The following is a 16,541-nucleotide window of genomic DNA, read 5'->3' as shown; positions in this document are numbered from 1 at the left end:
CTCAATCACAACTCCTGCACAGAACACAGGATTCTGTTTTGATGACTTCTATGCAAGATATCGAAGTGAGAGGGGGGTTTCCTGCCTTTTATTTCAGAACCGCTCGGACAAACGAAGACTTCTTGTACCATAACAACAGATTCAAAGGGAAAGCTCCGTGAAGCAGGTTTTCGTAAATGTCAACCCACAGAGCAACCTACTTCTCTGCCCACAGGCCATGATGAAAATGTGAGTGGGGAGCCCAACCAGGGAGTAAGAGATTCCTCTTTCAAATGGCAGCATGGTCCACGATGGCGGTAACACCGGGCACTGAGGAGAGATGGGATTCGGAACAGATGAACTGGAGTCCAAGCCAGGCTCTTGCCTGTTAGGACCCCACTCTGCCGTGACCTCAGCCCTCCACTGGCTACCCGAGGCAGACACAGGAGCCCATTCTGGGAGTGGCTGCTAGAGGCAAGCAGAGAAACAGGGGGGCAGGCAATCAAGTCTGGGCTTCTAGGGCTTTCCTTTTCCTTTTTAAAGCAAGAGTGGAAAAAAAAAAAAAAAACACACCTCTCTGTGTGAGTGCTCAGAATTCCAGCTTCCTCCTTACCAAGCACTTCTTTCATGCAACTGTCCTATGGCTAAATCCACCAGGGATTATCTGGTTTTCTCTTTGTTATACTCTTGCCCAAGGTCCTGAAAGCTCCTCCTGATATCTTAGTCTTGCATTTTGGAAATGTTTTCATCCTGATTGTACAGGGAGTGGCACTGTCTAAGATGGGGAGATTTGTGCAGACTGCACCCATTTAAACCCAACATGGACAGGCCCAGCCGTTCCCAAGAGCAGGAGTGGACCAGACCCCTGACAAAACACAGCATCTCACTAATGCAGCCAGCCCAGCCCAGGACGGCCCAGCGGTAAACAGCCAGGCAGCTTCCCTCCACACTCGGAGTCCAGCAGGCACTAACGGGGGGCAGGTGGTTCCGGCACTGATGCACTGACAGACCCAAGGAACAGAATTCAAATCCATGTTCTCCACATTCGCCTCACACCTCAAAATGACCTCACCCCCATTAGCTTCCAAAGAGATTCCTATTCAGATAATATTGGAACCAAGCAAGACAAGCGCTACAGTCCAGCCCACTCCAAGCTGGGCAACTACCTCAGTGTCACAGCTGATGGCACTTTAAGGAGAAAGCCACGTGATGTCAGCGAGCTGAGGGGCCTGGAACTCGTCTTCCTTCCTCACGCCACACAGTAGCCACCATTCTGAATGAATAAACTAGTTCCTTATCTGCTGCCCATGGAAAACACGGCCATTTCATCAAAACAAAAATGTTTCCATTCCAGCACGGTAGGAACAGTGGTACAACCCATCGGGTCCAGATGGTCCAGAACAGAGCATGATCTGAATACACGGAAGTTTGGATTTCACGTGGTGGGGAGGGGGAGTGCTGGGCCCAGCAGAGCTGATGTAGGCCACCAGCTCAGGTGAGCCAGGGGAGAGGAGCTGGGGCCACAGGCTGGAGCTGGAGAGCAGCAGGGCTGAGGGTAGCAACTGGTACCCTGCATTTGGGGACTGTGGCCTGCGCAAGGCGGGTGGCTTACCCACGGGCACACAGAGGGTCTGGGGGCAGCTTCTTCACTCTAGACCCAGGCTCCCTGTCAAGTCACACATTTCTCCATCACCTCTGAGTCAATGAACTCATTTTCAATTCTGTGTTTTGGGGCCAGGAAAGTGATATCCTTTCTTTCTCTGGAATGCCTCCTCTACACTTTTGGTTTCCCCAGATTTGGATCTTCCACACACTGAGAGACAGTCTAGCGCATTTCTGCCCCACAGAACGTCCAGTGACGCTAGCTAAGTTTTGTATCTGCGCTGTCCAACGGGACAGCGAGGAGCCATGCACAGCTACTGTGCAAGTGACGAGTGGCCAGTGCAAGTGAAGAACTGAATTTTAAATTCCATTTTGCTTTAAATTTAAATAATCCAAATTGTGTCAGTTATCCCTCAGTAAAGCTGGGAGAAAACATTTAGACAGTAACATGTGGCTAATGGCTACCATGTCAGACAGCACAGGTCCAGAGTACAGAGCAGCCTTGCAGAGGAGGGGTCAGCACATTCTTTCCATAAAGAACCAGGCAGTAAATCCTGCAGGCTTTGTAGACCGTATGGTCTCTGTCACCACTGCTCAGCTCTGCTGTTGTGGCACGAAGGTAGCCACAGCCACTACATACACAATCAGGCATGGCAGTGTGCCAATAAAACTTTATTTATAGGGACAGGCCATGGGCCAGATTTGTCCCGAGGCCTTAGTTTGCCAACCCTGATATAGAGTACAGAGCTGAAGTTCAAATCTCAGGACTACTGGCCACCAGTTGGATGACCTTGGGCATCTTCATCTTATTAAACCTCAATTTCTTCATCTAGAAAAAGGGAACAATCCTTGTACCCACTTCTCAAGGTGGTTATAAGGATTAAGTGGGAGGCTGCACTTAGCACAAGGCCAACACAGAGTGGGCGTTCAAGAAGCACGTGCGGGCAAAAGTGGACACATACTGGGTGCTCAGACTTAACGCTATCCTATTGCTTCCTCCCTCTCCTGTGAAGTGGGCACGATTATTCCCAGTCTATGGAGAAGTGGCTGGGTCAAAGTCAAATGCAATAAAGTGGCAGGACTAGAACCCAGGGTTCCCGCTTCCTGGTTCCTTGCCCTAGTCTCTCTGCCTCTCAGGCTTTTTCCAACTGTCTTCAGTCCTGTCCCAGATTCTGCCCTTCTATAGCACTCGAGGACGTGCCCAAACCTCACACAAGTTTAAAAAAACTTGATTTTTTTAATAAAGCAAATTAGAACCCATTCACCTGTGGACAGACCATCCACTGCACGCCCTCAGGAGCCCAGGCATCTGACAGCCCGGGTCTGGGCCCCCGGCCCTGGATACAGCTCTTCCACTCAGTCTGCAGCTCACCTTCCGGCCTGTTTAGCCTCAGCCAGGCCCGATCTTTTACTTCTCCTTCCAGTAGGTGAGGGCGTTTGCTAACCTCCCTGGGAATCAGATGAACAGGAGGCTGACAGCCAAACTCACAGCCACATGCAGCTTACTTACTTACTAACTTCTCTCCTCAAGACTAAATGCTGCCGAGCCAAACCCCACAGGGCTCAGTAAAGACACCCCAAAAGCCGAGAGGGCTGCTGAACCGCCCAGCCTCGTAGGTTCATTATTTTCCTTCATTAGCTTCCTCTGAGCTGGAGTCACATGCCACACAGTCAACGGGGCCTGGAATCTGGGCTGGCATCTGAGGGTGTGCAGTCCGCAGGAACGCCAGGAGCCAGGAGTCAGGTGATCGAGGCAGAACATTCTCGCGTGTTTGTGTCAGCGGCTCCCACACCCTTTGAGAACACCAGTGAGAACATGCTACACCTAAGCCCACAGGGCACCCAGACTCCTTTTTCAATCACACCAGCATGGTGACTTTCTTTTCCTTTAAGAGGGGTTAAAAAAAAAAGGCAGTTTTACACCGAATTAGACTTTTCCAACTCATGCAATGCCAAAAGCTTTTCTTCGTTTTGATTTCTTTAGTTCTGGGGCCGGCACAGGCAAGAAACCGGAATCTCTTGGGAATCCAAAGTGCCCCCTCTGAAAGAAAGAGCTTCAACTAAGATAAACAAAGAGCACATCCCTCTGGCCAAGTAGATGGTATCTGATGAAAACTCCACGTGTAGGGAGCTAGTCTTTTGCTCTCCAAGGTCACTCCAAGGTCAAAGGATGGGGCCCCTGAGAAGTCTCCCCGGAAGGTGGCCCCTAGTAAGGGCCGCTGGAGAAGATAGTTCCCTTCTCCTCCTCCTTCCTCAGCAGTGTCCAGCTGGTGACCAACCAACCGTCCAGTCCCCACTTTGGCCCTGGCCCTGCCCCAGCTCACCACCCCTCTCCTGGGTCACTCTGTGGTCTCCGAGGTCTCTGCTCCAACCCGCCCTCTGCACTACCGCTCCCTAAGTGCTGGGCCTTCAAAAGTGCAAGCATCAGCATGCAGCTCCCCAGCTCCCAGCCCTCGGGGATAAAGTCTGGACTCCTTTGTCCAGCACCCACTGCCGTCCTTACCTGGACCAGCCGAGCTGCCAGCCCATCAGCACTCTTAACCTTGAGCCTGGTTATCCTCCACCACCTGCGACCGTCTGGTGCTGTGGGGCCTGGTCTGGAACATCTCCTCCTCCCAGTTCTGTGTCTCTCTAAACTCCTGCTCATGCTTCAAGACTCGGGAAGCCTTCGCAGCCCTCCTCCTCTGGCTGGTTTAAGTGCCCCTCCTGTGACTCCCACGGGACTGTGAACTCACCAGCACCCTGGGTACCCACACCTCCGTTACACTTACTACACTGTGTCTGGCACATGGCAGGAACGGAACAAAACAGATGCAGTCTGAGCGTCCACGATGCCAGCCTACAAGCTCCTCAAGGACAGGGATTTGGTTTCCTCGTCTCTGAATTCTTCAGGGCCTGGCACAATTAGTAGGCGCTTACCAGACAGACTGAACTGGATTGTGCCTGGGGGACCACCAGCATGGCTGAGTGCTCTGGGGTCACCATAGAAACAGTGACATATCTGAAGAGGCACAGAGGGCAAGGAAGATGAGTTCTGTCACATCCACCAAGACCGGAGGCAGCCCAGATACCTTGGTTACCTCCCTCACACAGCCCCTCAGTCACCAAGCTCCGTGACATCCAAGAAGAGGGTCTGTGTTAAGCCTACTCAAACCCAGCCACCTCGGCGGGTCGTCTGGAGAGAGCACTGTAAAGCCAGCCCTAACCACCTGGGCCAGCCTCGGAGGGGAGGGGGCTGCTGCAGCCTGGAGTCAGGGTACCCACCCAGGACCCAGTAAATAATACAGAGTCTTTGCACCCCTGGACGAAGGAGTGTCCCCCAGAGCTGCCCAAAGCATAGCAGGTAATCTCTCATGTCAAGACTGTCCACCCTATTCACCCCACAGGACGCCCAGCTGGGGCTGACGAGGGGTGATGCTCAGAAGACACAGGGAGTGGAGACTCAGGAATCACTGGCCTGGGCCAAGAGAAGCCAGCAACCACTGGGGAGGGGACAGGCCCTTTCCTCCATCATCCCAGGCACGAGCTCGTTTCAAAAGCTTTGATGAGCTTAGATGAGCTCTTGCTCCTGGAGAAACTGCTGCTATGTCCAGGTGGCAGAGGGGTCCAGAGGCAGCGGAATCACACCCCAGGAGCTGGTGAAAGGTGGCCAGGCTGGGCCACATAACCTGCACCAGGAGGATGCTGATCGCAGTTGTGAAAGGCCACTCGCCAACTCAAAAGGGGCAAAACGAAATAAAGACATCAGCTGCAGAATCGAAAAAGAATCTTAAAGGCAGTAACTAGATCTCCCACTCAGTTCAGATAGGTGCGCGACCACTGAGTTTCTAAAGAATCTGTTCACAGAAGTTGTCGAGAGCAGAGCCAAGATTTTGAGGCCACATCATGACACCTGGATGCATTTAATTTTCTATGTTTAGGACCAAATTAAGTCAATTTTGGTAAACAGAGATTTTGTTTCCTAAAGAGAAAGCTTAAAAGATTTCACCAGTCTTAACTCTTGTTAAAGATACACACTGCAAACTAAACTGTAACACATGCTTTCAACCCTCCCTGCCTCCAATCATAAGACATCTGAGAACAGAGAATGCTGGATGAAGGAAGGCTCCACCTGCCCCAGTCTAACTTGTCCAGCCAAGCCCCCTTCACATTTCAGGCCCCTCTGCTCTGTCCCTGCATTCTCTTGTTCACTGGGGCCATGAGGACAGTTGCCCTGGTCCTTCCCCTCGAACTCTCAGCCCTCCATCCTCCTCCCGAATAGCACGCGCCTGCCGCAGGCTGCACACCAACATTCACTGGGCTCTAAGTGTCGCCACCTATGGTCTCGCTTGGTGCCCCAAACCCATGGCCTGGGTGCTGTCAGCATGACCAGAGTCCAGATGAGGGGGCCCAGGTGGGAGAAGCAGTCAACTGCCTAAGGGCGAATGGTCGGTGGAGGGCAGACTGGGGATTTGAACCCAGGTGCTAATGCCAGAGCTGAATGCTGCCCTTGCCCTCAATGACACAGACGTGGGTTTCACCTCCACTCTGCCCAAAGCTCCTCTGTGGTTCTTCTCTTACGGGCAGGCTGCCTGCCCTGGACTGCCTCGCAGAACTTCTGCCCGTCCAGTCCGGCTCATGTCTCCCAGCTCACATCCCAGGGGCACCGCACCCTGCACAAGGAGCTTCTCAGACAGGCTCTTACCTGATCCTCCTAAGACTATGGGGGAGGCAGGGCTGGCAAGACGAGAAACTCAAGGCCCAGAGGGTCACACAGCAAATGAGGTCCAGCAAGTGAGTAGTAGCGTGCTCGCTGCCCGACACCTGGGGAGCCCCATCACTTGACGGCTACGGGGCCTTGGCAGGAGGGGGGCTCCCAGGACCAGGCCACAGAGGGGCCCTGTCTTCCATACCCCACAGACACCCGGGTCCCCCCGGCCCCACTCCTCACCCAGAGCGCGGAGGCAGCCGACTGCAGAGGACGTTGCCCTTCCACCTCCAAACATGCAGAGAGGCTGCTCTCAGCCAGCAGATGGAAGCTCCCTTCACTCCCAGGCCCCTGGCCAACATGAATGCCAGAGCGAGGGGAATTCCAGGCGCAGCCGAGGCCTCTCCCAGCTGGGCCTTGTCCGTCAGGGCACTCCAGCCAGAGGGCAGCCGGGAAGGAGGGCGGCCTCCTTAGGGTGGAGGACGGACAGGCAGCAGCGCCGGAACCCGCATGAGGAACCTCCTCTACCCAGGGTGCTGCTCAAACTGCCGGGACCCAGGGAGACCCCAGACAGACCCTGCTCTCCAGGGCCCCGCAGGCTCCCCCACAGCGGGCTCTGCCGCCTGGCCACCAAGCCCCTCTGGGAAGTAGCAGTGTGGTGCTCAGTCAGTAATTGCCAGGGCCCACCCCCGGACGACGCCCCCTGCTTACAGCAGGAACTGCGCCTCCACCGCACTGGGGCAGCCACTGGACCAAAAGGAAGCCTGGTGTGGCGGAAAGAACACAGGCCCGAGGCCGGCCAGAAAGAGCTGAAACCTCACTGTCCCTCTCACCCGAGGCGAGTAATTTCTCTGAGCAGCAGTGTTCTCAGCAATAGATGGAGCTAGTCCCTCGGCCGTGGACTGCGCTGAGGATTACAGGAACTAACGAAGTAAAGTGGCCGGCTCCACGAGGGACACCCAGTAGGTGCCCAGTCAATGTCTGCTCAGTGAATGCAGGAATCACAGCCCCCTCTCCCCCACCTCATTTGGTCCCAAACCAACTCCGAGCACAGGAGAAAGAGCCCTTATTTACCCGCCACCACTAACGCGCAGGAGAGCAGACGGACTTCGCCAAAGTGACCAAAACCCTTTTCCATCCAGCTCAAGGTTTCAGCCCTTTCCACCAGGACTCAGTTTCCCTGGCTGAGGGTTCAGGGAGCCTACACTTGCAGCAACCTAAGTGATTCCTGCTGTGAAGGCAGCGTGGGAGGAAGTATGGGATGGACTGTTAAAGTCGACCAAGAGCAAAGGCGTGTCTCACTAGGGGGAAGAATTCTGAACAACGACCACACCGCCTACAGGTCTGGGCTACAGCGTGCTGTCCTGCAACCAAGGACTGTCTCACAGGAGAGAAGGCAGCATTCCAGCAGGGGACCCAGGAGACGCAGGTTCTGGTCCCTCTGTGTGCTGAACCTGTGACCTTGGGAACGTCACCGCATCTCTTGGGGTGGGATTTCTCTTCTGTAAGATCACATCAGCAGGCCACAGCAGCTCTTGCTCTCCGCGGCACCTGGCCTTCCTAAACATAATTCTACGAAGCGTGGGCCCAAGTATGTAGGAGGACAAGTTCCCAGCCGTTAGGTACAGCCAGGTGGCTGACAGCATGACACTGACTGCAAGCCGAGGTGAAGAGGGCCAAAGCCCACTGAGAATCACCAAGACACAACCCGGATCCAAACCGCATCCTCCCTCCCCGAGCCCCCAAGGGGTACCATGTGCCAAACCTCCAGAAGGAACAAGAAGGTGAAAAGACCAGGAGGATGGTTCGGATGCTGGGCCTGCCTGAGCACTACCCTGAGACAACAGACTGAGTTAAACCTGCCCTCTTCGTCCCAGAGAGAAGGTGGCTCAGAGGGGCTGTACCGAGTCCTGTGCAGGGAGGTGCACTCACGACCTGGCCCAGCAGAAACAGGAACTACCTGGATGATGTGGGCAGCAGGCACTTCGCCCAGGGGTGGGTACTTTTCAGATCCTCCTTCACTGAGACATGGCAGCAGTGGAAAATTCCAATAGGTTTATTCCACTCCTGAACAGGAAGGTCCCTAATCCCCTGCTAAGGGAAGCGAGGTATACGTGGGGTCTGTCTATTTAAGCCCTCATTCCTCAGTCTCAGGTGCACCACAGAACCAACTGAGAAGCTTAAAAAAACACCAATGCTGAGTCCTCCCCCTTCTCTTCCAGATTCTGGTGTAACTGGTCCTAAATGCTGTCTGGGCATCCAGATTTTTTTTTCCTAACTTCTTCAGGTGATTCTAATATGCAGCCAAGGCTGAGAACCACTGAGGTGGATTCTAAAGACTCGGTGCGTGGGGTCCCAGCCCTCTCTCACAAACTCTTTAGGAGCAGAAAGGGCAGCAGACTCAGCCGGGCAGGCCTTGCTGGAGACGGGTATCCTCACCCCACCCCCAGCTCCCACCCCCACACGCAAACCAGGATCAACCTGCAAAGAGCCATCCGTCTGAGACAGAATGCAGGACCTCTGCCCGGCCCTGGCTGGGGTGGACCAAGGGCCCACACGGTGGAGGATGTGCAATTGTGTTTAGTTATTTGATTACTTTAGGCATGTAAACAAAATGTGATATTGTACAAACCTGGGGTGGCAAGCACCACAAAATGATTTACTTTAAGACATCTGAATTACAAATGCAAAAGAGAAAAAAAATGCTGGAAACCCTTGTAACAGTCTCTTTGAATGGAAAATGGGATGTGAATAGATGGTGATGCTTCTAGTGAGCTGCCAGATTTATTTCCCATTTCCCCCAGAAGGTCACTGGGAATAATTATATTTTCTTGTGAATCTGTCTTCTGCAAGGATGAAGCAAAACATTTCAGTCTTCCCAAGTGAGGCACTGCCTTTGGTCCTATGGTACATACAGAATCCAATCACTCCTTTAAAGGGGGGAAAAAAAAGGCTGTAGGAAAAGGAGGGGCAAGGGAAAGAGGCAGTTAAAATTTCTAAGTTTCCCTGTGGTGTTAACAAGACTAAACAAAATTTATGCTTTGAGATAAAACAGAACCTAGTGCCGCTGTCTTAAGAACACACCAACCCATAGCATGGTGTATGAGAGCAAGCATGCTCTGAAGACAGACCTGAATAAGAGCTCCCAGCTGCTCTGGCTTCCAGCTGTGTGGCCTTGGGCCAGTTATTTGGCCTCTCTGAGCCTCAGTTTCTTCAGATTTAACTGCAGGACTACTTTGAGAATTAGACTGCATGCAAAGCCCACTGCCAAGGGTGAGCCTTCAGCAACCAACTCCTGTTCTTCTTTGAATGGTCCATGCTCATTTCAGTGAAATCTTGCTGCACCCAACTTTTCTTGGTCCTGGATCTTGGGATCTTCACATTATACCAGCCCAGGAGAAGAAGCTGTTTCTTTGTTTCATGGGAGAGCGAACAGAGCAAGAGCAGCCAGGAGTTGGCCTGCCCCTGCATTCTGGGGTCAAACGGGCTGTTTACTGACATGATTTGCGTTAACTTCCTGAGAGGCCCCATGGAAAGTCCATCCAGGGACTGCAGACACCTAAGGGGTGCTGTTTTCTGTGATATTCCTGCCCCGCCTGGCCGAGCTGCCCCCATCCCCCCTGCAAAAGGCAGCTTCCCGTGCAGCCCCCCCCCCCCCAGCAAGAGAGGAGAACCGTAAGGAAGCAGGGTGCCTGTCACACTTCTCCGTAACCCCTGACGTGATGTGAAATTCTACAAGGTAGACCCTTTGAAATGCAAAATCTTCCAGAGTCCTTCAAATGTGTTTTTATTTTCTCGGGTTCCTAAGGCTGCTTTCAGACCCACCCATCAGCATTTCCCCTCTCAATCAACCCACACTTAACAAAAAAAGAAGATGAGGAAAAAGAAGGAGGAGGAGGAGGCAGCTGCAGCAAAGACGTCTCTGTTTTTTGAAAAAGCTCAAGTATCTCCAGTCGCTGCAAGGGAAAAAAAAAAAAAAAAAAAAAAACTTGTCCTCCGCTCCAGCCTCCCCGCATCCTTCCTCCAAGGCACCCTGAAGCCAAGTTTCCTCTGGAAGATTTCCTCCCATCCTGACCAGCATGACACTAACTCTGCTGCGGCTCAGAGTCTCCGAGAACTTTCTTAAGACGAGAATCTGGGTGCCCCCTGACCAGAGTTCAGGAGGGTTAAGACAGGCACCACCAAAACCACAACCCACAATTTTTGAAGTCCAAACCTTGATCCAAAACTGTGTGCACAGGAGGTTTGGATTAAACATCAAAGAAGAAGTTACCTTAAAACAAAGTTGTTTGGCAAAGAAAATTACTTCACCATAAGAAGAACCCTAGGGAACGGTAAATTGCTTTTGAATATAGACTTTTCAGTGGCGCGGTCATTAATCATGTTAATGTAAACTGCGCTAAAACAAAAAATTTCTAAGCAAGTCTCCGGGCACATCAGCATATCTAAGCCTCTGGGTTTGTTTCCAAAGTTCACATCCCGGCACGCAATGAAACTGCTGTTAATGGGGTCAGCTATTACAGTGCAGTCCCCGACCTTGGGCCATAATAAAGGTGACTCAGTCGTGTAGAAAGAACCCTCGTAAAGTTAGGCAGGAAACAAACATAGAAATTAATCAGAGAAGGAGAGTCAATGATTTTGGAAAGTTTATTCATTGGGCAAGTTTAAACAGCAACCCTCCCTGGATGATCAGACATTTCAGAAAGGAGTTGAGGGAAACCAGTCAACATTTTCACAGCACCCAAGTCCCTTGGCCAGGCCCTGTTTTGTAGGGTGGAGGGCAGGACAGCAGCTGGTCGAGGCGAGGAGCATTGGAGCCCAGCAGAGTCAAGCTGAGCTGAGCCCTGCCAGACCCGGCCATGTGCTTCATGTTGGCAACAAACCGGTTCTTTCAAGAGAGGAAGAGTCTGACAAAAAGGACAGCTGCAGCAAAGGGAGAAGCTGAGAGGCAAAAACCCCAAAAAAGCCCTGGGTTTGAGATTCCTCCCCTCAAGTCAAAAAAAAAAAAAAAAAATCACCTTTGGAGTTTGCAAGGGCTAGCTAATCTACTAAAGTGTCCTCATTGCTGGATCAATTAGAGAGAGCCCCTCCACATCTGGTTTCCATCTAAAACCGAAACTTGTATTATCAGCATATTACATAACAAATTATGCCTGCAGGTTTCTTTTATTACACATCAGAGAGGTGTGTGTAGTGGTGGTAATGATGGGGGTTGTGCTGATCTGAGTATTTGCTTATTTCAGTCTTTTTTTTTTTTTTTAAGGGCAAGAACAAAGTTTTCCGCAGAGCATGCAATGCAAAAGTCACACTGCCTGGATGAAACATCAACTGAACAATCCAACAGTGGGTCCACGGCTCAGTCTCAAGGTCCCACTGTATCAAGCAGTGGGTAAGAAGGGTGTGCTTTTTTTTTAAAGAGCAATGCAAAGATAAACCAGAACCAGATTGCTCCGAGGCGTCCTCTGCTGCCAGCTCCCAGATTTTACACAAGGCTTTCTCCACTCCAGCCTCCTGCAGGGGAGGAGAGCTGGCTGGCCTTTCCTGAGCTTCGATCATGGGTCATGTGCCTGCTCCCTGAACCCACTTAAGGGACACCCAGCCCACTAGGCTCTTACAGAACTGGGGAGATGGAGAGGCCAGGCAATCATGAAGGAATCAACAGGGGAAAAAAAGACTAAGAGGAGTGGTGAGAAAGAGTCTAAGAAGTAACAACAGGGCCTCCCATAAAATGTCAATTAAGTGTAGCCATCACGATTATAGTAAGGTATCTTGAAGCTCTCTTCCAAAGAATTTTGTAAACTTCCAAAATGCTACTACGTGCAACATACCCTAATATGTTGAAAACAGACGGGAGAAACTGACTAAAAACATCATCAATCAAAACAGTGGAATGCTCTACTTGCCAGCCTCTGGACATTCAAGTCCACTTCTGCAGCAACTGCATTGCTAGCTTTCATTTACAACTTGTCTTCAATGTTAAAATGGCTATACAGCAGTATCACCTTCTCAGGGGAAAAGAAGTCCTTGGGCAAAATTTTTTGAACTGGTCTTAAAACCACTTTGTTCTCTGGATGGGGCGTTTGGGAGAAAGACACAGACCTACCTCATGCCTCTCCTTCATTTTCTGGACTGGAACAGCGCCCTGGGAGCTGGATTCCCAGGCTCCTAGGTCTGCAGCATGGCCGTCAGCATCCAGACCCTCACCAAGGACAGACACAGGGTCAAGGGCTACCAATCCTGAACTTAAGACCCAAACCGTCTCCCACTAACATCGGCCTATCATCTGGGACAAGTAGCTGTTTTCTGTTTATCTAGTTGTCCATAGCTAAGGAAAAGGGGGCGGGGGGGCGGGGATTACATATCTGCAATTCAGTATCAAAACTGTAACTGAGACAAGTTACTGTTAATTGGATAAATTAAAATGAAACCAAAACCTGGCCAAGTCAGGAACAGTGAGTTTCATCCAGTCCACTAACTCCATTCCTTCCCAAGTCCTCAAACCTGGTGGCATCTTTTAACCCAGAGTCCAAGATTTGGAGCAAGGAGGGATCCCCCTTCCAGCCGGTGGGAACTGCTGGGAACACATATGCTAGTATGTCATTTGGAAGTCTGCTAATATGTTGTAAGCAGCACAAGACGCTTGCCTGGCTTCTGAGGCCAATAAACAATGCCATTCCAACTCCTGCAGCAGTCAATAGAAAACAGTCCCTTGTCTCCACCATCCAACAATTCAACAAACATTTGTTTCTGTTGAACAACCGTCAGCCTGGCTCCATCTGCAGCCGCTCTCGGCAAGGCGAGCGTGGAGGCGGCGGCAGCGGCACAAATACCCTGCCCAGGGTCCCGGCCCGGAATGCAGCCCACCGCGGGGGCCACTTGCCCAACACCACCGAGTCCGGAGACTAACGTATGGAAGACTCAGAGTGTGGCCTATAGGAGGCAGAATCCCATTCATCAAATGCTACAAAGAGCTGTTCTTTGTTCACCATCGTACGAAGTACAGTACGTGTTAATGAACCCGGGCGGTCAGATGGAGGGAGCCTGACTTCAGGGGGCGTCCGGGGGCGAGGGACACGAGCAAGCCGGCTCTGGAGACTCACTGGTGCTCCGCCGCCCTATCCGGAGCCACAAGCATTGTTCCCCAAGTCTGCGGGCGAGGGTGGGGAACTGGGGGTTGCCCCAGAAGCCACTTGGGGCAATGCAAACCTAGGGCCTTCCTCGGACTCTGGACGTCCTTCCCCTTCTTCGTCCCCGCACCACCAAAAGAAAGCCCGAGCGGGGAAGCCGAATCCCACGGGCTTGCAAATCAAGGATTGGCAAAAATGTGACTCCACCGGTGTGCCCGTGCCGGACAACCCTTCTCGCCATGTGCAAAAGCCACGCCGGCGCCCCCACCCCCGCGCCCCTTTCCGCAAGCCCCCACCTCGGCCACCCCGGGGGCTTCCCGCGCCCGGAATAGAGCGCCCTCTCAACCGCAACGTGACTGCCCCGGCCGGTCCAGCAGCCACGGAGCCTACCGCTGCGTGCCCGCATCCCGGGGGTGGCGAACGCAAACTTCCGCGAACAAAAGAGTTGTCTGCAAACGTTGTGGGAACTTTGGGGCGAGCGGGGACGCCCGGGTCCCGGGGCTCGGCGCCTTCGCCACTGCCGCGAGCCAGGGCTCAAGTTGAGACGTGGAGAGAGGGACACCCCCCGGGCGCAGCAGTCCCCGTGCCCGCCCCGGGAAGCGCAGAGTTTTCCGCAGGGGCCGGGCTGGTTCGTTCCCCTGGCTGCGCTCTGACAAGTCTCACGCCTGCACCAGTGGCGACACTCAGCGCCCGGAGAAAACACCCGACCCAACGAGAAGCAAGGCAGGAAAAAAAGGAAACCAGCAACATAAAAATAAAAAAGGGCAAGCCCAGCACACACGCGAGCCGGGATCCCTCCAGCGGGTGGCCAAGGCGCACACAGCAGGGACCTCCGCTCGGGACTGGCCTCCCGGTCGCCACCGCCGCCGCCCAGCCCGGGGTCGCTTACTGTGCGCGGCTGGGCGCTCCGGGCGCGGACTCCGCGCCGTCGCTGCCGGCGCTCGCCAAGTCGTCCGGGCTGCCCGCCGCGCGTCCGCCGCGCGCACGCTCTCCTGCCGGCGCCGAGCGCTTTGTACCGAGCGGCTCCCAGGGAGGAGGAAATCGACTTGTCACTTCCTGAACTGTTTGCAACTCGTCCCTTTAACCGGCCGGGCCAGGCCCCCTGCGCCTGCCGCGCCCGCCGCCGCCGCGGGGCCGCCCGACCGCGGCTGCGTGTCGCTCGGTCCGGCGCTCTGCGGGCGGCGTCGCGGGCCCCGGCGCTCGGCGCGGCGGCGGCGGCGGCGGCGGCGGCGTGCAGGAGCCGGGCGGCGTGCGGCGGCGGCGGCAGCGGCGGGCGAGTGTGCAGTGCGCGCAGCCGCCGGTGGGCGGGGAGTGGGGGGGTCGCGGCGCGCCGCCGGCGGGGCTAGAGGGCGTCCTGCGAGCCGAGCCGCGCGCCGCTCGCCGAGCTCGCGCCTGCGAGGCCCCGGAACGCGGGAAGCGGCCCCGGGCCCGGGCCGCGCCCCCGCCGCCGCTGCCCAGGCCGGGAGCCAGGGACCCCGCGGCCGCCTCCCCCCGCCCCCTGCACGGGCCGGGATGAAAACCCCGGGCCGCGTGGACTTCAGACGTCCAGCTTCCGGGTTGTTAGGGTTTTGAGGTTTTAAAGAAACGATCATTTCAGTGGCGTGCTGGGCAGCAGGGGAGGGGGGGACCGTGTTAGTGTTGTCACACTTTGGGAAAATAAAGCGCTGTTTTCCGACGCGGGGCGCTGAGCGAAATAAAGGAATGTGTACTTCGGAAGCCACATCCAAAATATATGCAACTGGTGAAGGAAGGATTTGTGGTTGCTAAGCAGAAGCAGAGCATGTTTAGTTCTGTAACTTAGGATGTTGACTTAAGTTCAGGAATGTAACCCTGATAGAATAAGCAGAGTATTTTCATTGTGCTGCTCACCTGGGGGAGGGGGATTGTTTTCCTTGTGAAGTGAAGCCCCAGATTTCCCATTACTCCTTCCTACTGGTATATGTTATTTTATTGACCTTGTATCCAAAAAGAGATTTTTAAAGAGGTTTTTGAAAAAGAACTCCCTATGCCTGTTTTGTGTTCTCCTTTGCCAAAAAAACAAAACACCTCATTACTTTACATGGATTGTGTCTGCGCCATTTGAATGGTTCTATTCATAAATCAGGAAACTTTTTCTATTGCTTCTAGGAACATTTAATTGGTTTTAATCCAATGTTTCAATCCCAGTATCAAACGTAAATGAACAATTAACTTCTTGAGCTTGTGTGCACTTGGGAAACTATTATATTTCATGGCTATTGCTAAAATATTTCAGTTTCTCATCACACTGAACCCATTCTTTTTCAGAAAACCACAAGCTAACATCTCCTTTCGCACTAACTACAGCTCCTCCAGTGATTTCTCCTGCAAGATTAGGATGTACAACAACCAAAAGGATGTGAGTCCCATTCACTCAAGTAGATGATGTTGGATATAATCAATTCAGCCTAAAAAGCCAAAATGAGCGAATGTGCAGAATACTAAGGTACTGATTTCCTTATCCATAAACACTGCTTTAAGAAAATTTATCAAAGGCCAATTTTGCAAAGAGCAAGAACCAAGCCTTCCTAGACTGAACAAAGAAAGGTGTGAGGGATAACTTAAGAATGCTGCCACAATGCCCTGATGCCATCTTATCAGTGTCACCTCAGCCTTTGAGAGCTTTAAGGATATAGTTTAATCTACTTTTTATTACGAGGCCTAGAGTGACTCCTGCTGGCAAATATTCAGTTTATTCCTGCAATTACTAGTTCATCAGGTCAACTTAAAAAACAAAATGCAGGGGTCCCAAGCCTAGAAACAATTATTGCAACCATTATTCTTGTTGCTTTCAGGATGATTTTAGTCTCACAAAACTCCAAGGATTGTGGTTATGGCGACCTCCTTTGCTGTAACGCCTCCTTTCCAACCTAAAGCAGCCTGTTTTTCTGGTTCTGAGGCTTTCTTGAAAGTATACAGAACTAAAATACCTGGTTTAGGAGCTGTGCTACTAACCAACAAACAGCTATTTCTCATTTACTTGATTTGAATGTCCAAAGGCTAAAAATACATACACTGAGGACTGTGTCACTTAACCTTCCATACTATGGGCCTTCCCACATTACGTAATAGTAAGTCCTATACATATAACAGACTTCCACTTTTTAGGGCTATCCTACATAGTTCTT

At 52.6% G+C, this 16,541-nt stretch overlaps 1 protein-coding gene across 4 annotated transcripts in view; it reads right to left on the bottom strand.

Moving 5' to 3' along the window:
• FAM53B (family with sequence similarity 53 member B) overlaps positions 1-14,554 on the bottom strand; it is a 110,577-nt gene extending 96,023 nt beyond the window's left edge. For 2 of the 4 annotated variants that reach the window (XM_032490696.1, XM_032490695.1), the window contains exon 1: positions 14,285-14,535. The gene's annotated coding sequence lies outside the window, so the exon portion shown is untranslated. Of the gene's footprint in view, positions 1-6,511; positions 7,329-14,284 lie in introns of those variants that run through there. The other 2 variants (XM_032490698.1, XM_032490697.1) reach the window with 2 other exon arrangements.
• Positions 14,555-16,541: the final 1,987 nt, after the last annotated feature.

The sequence above is a fragment of the Camelus ferus genome, chromosome 11 (assembly GCF_009834535.1).
Source record: "Camelus ferus isolate YT-003-E chromosome 11, BCGSAC_Cfer_1.0, whole genome shotgun sequence".
Lineage (NCBI taxonomy): Eukaryota > Metazoa > Chordata > Mammalia > Artiodactyla > Camelidae > Camelus > Camelus ferus.
This window is presented reverse-complemented; position numbering and strand designations above follow the sequence as displayed.